Genomic DNA, 3,860 nt, shown 5'->3' with positions numbered 1-3,860 from the left:
ATTAAACTTTAATTTGCCTGAGAAGTTAGTTCATCCAGGTTAATATGGGATGTTTAAAATTGTCTCATTTGATTGGAAGAACATTAAGGTATGTTCAACAATTTAACTTGAATGAGACGATAATCCATACAATCTCCATTGATTGGATATCATAAGTGGAGACCGTAGTTCAGATGTTAGAGTACATTCAGCAATATGGTACACTTCTCCCTAAGGCCGAAGCCACATTGGATTCCCGCTGGAGGCGGGGTTACTGAATGTGTTTTGCAAAAACAAAATTTTACTGATTGATCAATTGAACCTTTTCTCAATAGGGGGGCGCCATTTCGACTTTGTAAAAATTAGTTCCCAAATTAAACTGCCTCGTACTCAATTCTTGCTCGTACAATATGCATATTATTATTACTATTGGATAGAAAACACTCTCTAGTTTCTAAAACCGTTTGAATTATATCTGTGAGTAAAATAGAACTCATTTTGCAGCAAACTTCCTGTCAGGAAGTGAGAAATCTGAAATCGGGCACTCTGTTCCAGGGTCAGTTTATTAATTTGCATGTAATCTATGGGTCGACATGCACTGCATACGCCTTCCCCTAGATGTCAGTAAGCAGTGAGAATTGGAATGGAGTGTCTAGGTAGATCTGAGGCCGTACAAAAGCTCTTGGAACCGGGGGTGCAATCTTTTCAACGTTCGTCATGACGCGAGACAGACCTCAGGATTGCATTCTGAAAAGCTCTCCTTATAGGAGTTAGATTTATCCGGCTCTGATTTTATTCGATATAGGTGTTAAAAACATCATAATGTAGTTAATTTAAACCGAGTTATATCAGTTTATATCAGTATATTGCGATTTTCGGTATTTTGTTTGTGCTGCGTTATGGTGTTGGACACGTTTTCACCACATGGCTAATGTTTGCTGTTAATTCCAAAGTTGAAGGCGACAATCTACAACCGAGCAACGATTATTCTGGACAAAGGACAACTTGCACAAGATTCTGATGGAAGCTCATCAAATAGTAAGAACTATTTATGATGTTAATTTTGGTTGTTCTGTGAAAAAAGTTAAACTTTATTCCGCCATTTAATTTCGGTGCGGTCTCACTTTAACGCACGCTGTATGTCGTAGTAACGTTAATTTTAAAAAAATCTAACACAGCGGTTGCATGAACTAATGTATCTTTCATTTGCTGTCCAACCTGTATATTTTTAGTCACGTTTATGATTAGTTTATCTGATTAGATTAGGTGGCCTCTCCCAAGATTTCTCCGACATTTGTTTTGGCAGTTTGGCTACTATTCTTCATTGTATAACCACGATTTGTTTTTTTTTTTAATTTATTTTACCGTTATTTTACAACAGGTAAGTTGACTGAGAACACGTTTCCATTTGCAGCAACGACCTGGGGAATAGTTACAGGGGAGAGGAGGGGGATGAATGAGCCAATTGTAAACTTTGTGCCGCTAAATATGCAACATTTCGAACAAACCATATATGTATTGTGTAATATGATGTTATAGGACTGTCATCTGATGAAGTTTTGAGAAGGTTAGTGAAAAATGTATATCTTTTGCTGGTTTATTCGCTATCGCTAACCGTGCATTGAATCAATGCTGCTGTGTGGTTTGGCTATTGTCCCATAGCCCGGTGGCGCTATAGGCGCAGCCCCCCGAAGTGTCATGTGAGTGTGGGCATCCAGCCAGGGCGTAGTGTGCCTGCTCAGCGTGTCTGGTCTCCAGTACGCCGTTTCGGTCCAGGCTATCCTGCGCCGGCTCTGCGTGCTTATCATAAGCCAGCGCGTTACTCGGTCAGGCACCGTGTTATGCGGTTAAGCGCACGGTGTCGCCAGTGCGTGCCCATAGCCCGGTGCGCTATAGGGCAGCCCCCCGAAAGTGTCATGTGAGTATGGGCATCCAGCAAGGGCGTATTGTGCCTGCTCAGCGCGTCTGGTCTCCGGTACGCAGTTTCGGTCCAGGGTATCCTGCGCCGGCTCTGCGTGCTGAGTCTCCGGGGCGCTGGGAGGGTGCAGTGCGTCCTATGCCTGCGCTCCGCTCGTACCGGGCAAATGTGGGAGTGGAGCCTAAGGGAGAGGTGCGCGTAGTAGGCACTAGATCTCCAGTGCTCACCCACAGCCCGGTTCAACCTGTGCCTGCACTCTGGAGGGTCCGGGCTAGAGTAGTAGTCCAGCCTGGGGGAGTGGTGCCAAGGCTGCGCACCAGAGCTCCAGTGCTCCCCCACAGCCCGGTCCTTCAGGTGCCTCCTCCTAACACCAAGCCTCCTGTAGGTCTCCCCAGCCTGGTGGGTCCTGTGGCAGCCCCACGCACCAGGCTGTCTCTCCGTCTCCTCCCTACAGGTGTACCCGTCTGCCCAGTGCTGCCTGCACTGCCCGTCTACCCAGCGCCGCCTGCACTGCCCGTCTGCCCAGCGCCGCCTGCACTGCCCGTCTGCCCAGCGCCGTCTGAGCTGCCCGTCTGCCCAGCGCCGTCTGAGCTGTCCGTCTGCCCAGCGCCGCCTGCGCTGCCCGTCTGCCCAGTGCCGTCTGAGCTGTCCGTCTGCCCAGTGCCGCCTGCGCTGCTCGTCTGCCCAGCGCCGTCTGAGCCGCCGTCTGTCCTGAGCCTTCAAAGCCGCCCGTCTGTCCTGAGCCTTCAGAGCCGTTTTGGTGGGGTGGGTTCTCCTGGTGTCTGTGTATGTCTGGCACACGGGACTCGTTTCGGTTTGTTTGGTTTGTTCGTGACATTGTGTGTCCATCTCAACAAGTTAGTTTCGTCTTCTGTACAAGACTTCAGTGTGATGTGTGTGCGCGTGGGTGAAGGAATCGTTTGGGTGGTATCATTTATGGCCTGGTTCGGGTTTGTCTGTATTTCTGCTGCGTTCTTCGGTGTTATGTAAAGTTCGTTTGTCAAGTCTGTTGTCTACATCTTATTTTTTGTATATTATTCAAGTGTTATTCGTGTTTCGTCATTTTCATTTGAATAATGAATCTACCTTCAACGCTGCATTTTGGTCATCTGATCCTTCTCTCCTCTCCTCGTCCGAGGAAGAGGAAGACGACAGCCGTTACACACGCGAGTAGACCACGGTGCATTTCGTTGTTTGCCGCGAGTTCCGGTTAAAACATTGTCAAATAACGCCGAAAAGGTTGAACATAATGTTACGAGTAAACCTTCCCTTGCTAATGGAATCCTAACGGCCATTTTGTCTTGGGCCACGTTGAAATTCCTCCGCCTTGCGGAACGGAAGTCCCGCCCCGGGTCCTTCCGCTATTTCAGCGTGTGCCAGCAGTGACCTCTGAGGAATCACCAGTCAGGTGACACTCAGGTCGTTGCTTACGATATCCAGACGGATATCGATGTCTATTCAATTGAACTAATAAGAATTGCCAGACTTACAATCTCAGTGGATCTTTTAAATAATATCCAAATTGATTCGTTTCTAAATGGGACACTGTAACTTTTTCCAAACTAAACCTAGATGAAGCAAATTCTCAGGTTATGTAAGCTCGTCGTTAGGTGGAAGAGGGAGGACCAAAGCGCAGCGTGGTACGTTTCCATATTTATTGGAACACACTTAACAAACATGAACAAAAAACAATAAACAGAAAATGAAACTAACGACGCTACAGACCTGAACATGTGAACATACAGACAACGAAGAAGGCAATGAACAGGAAAATAACCCACAAACAAAAGTGAATAACAGTGCACTGCCCATCATATATTCAGTTCACACCGATGACCCACCCTACTACAGAAATCAATCCTGTTCGCGTCTTCTTTCCCGTCCCCATAGGTTTCACGGTTTTGCGGCCGAGTCGCACTTGGGGGGGGGGGGGGTACTTCGTACGTTTCCTGACCTTATTCAC

At 47.2% G+C, this 3,860-nt stretch overlaps 1 long non-coding RNA gene across 1 annotated transcript in view; it reads left to right on the top strand.

The window, feature by feature from the left end:
• Positions 1-334: 334 nt before the first annotated feature.
• Positions 335-3,860, top strand: part of LOC139023210 (uncharacterized) — a 15,945-nt gene continuing 12,419 nt past the window's right edge. The window contains exon 1 of the long non-coding RNA XR_011474349.1: positions 335-1,017. This is a non-coding gene — a long non-coding RNA (uncharacterized lncRNA). The remainder of the gene's footprint in view (positions 1,018-3,860) is intronic.

The sequence above is a fragment of the Salvelinus sp. IW2-2015 genome, linkage group LG28 (genome assembly GCF_002910315.2).
Source record: "Salvelinus sp. IW2-2015 linkage group LG28, ASM291031v2, whole genome shotgun sequence".
NCBI classification, from domain to species: domain Eukaryota; kingdom Metazoa; phylum Chordata; class Actinopteri; order Salmoniformes; family Salmonidae; genus Salvelinus; species Salvelinus sp. IW2-2015.
The sequence above is the reverse complement of the archived record's forward strand: the minus strand, read 5'-3'. Positions and strand labels throughout refer to the sequence as shown.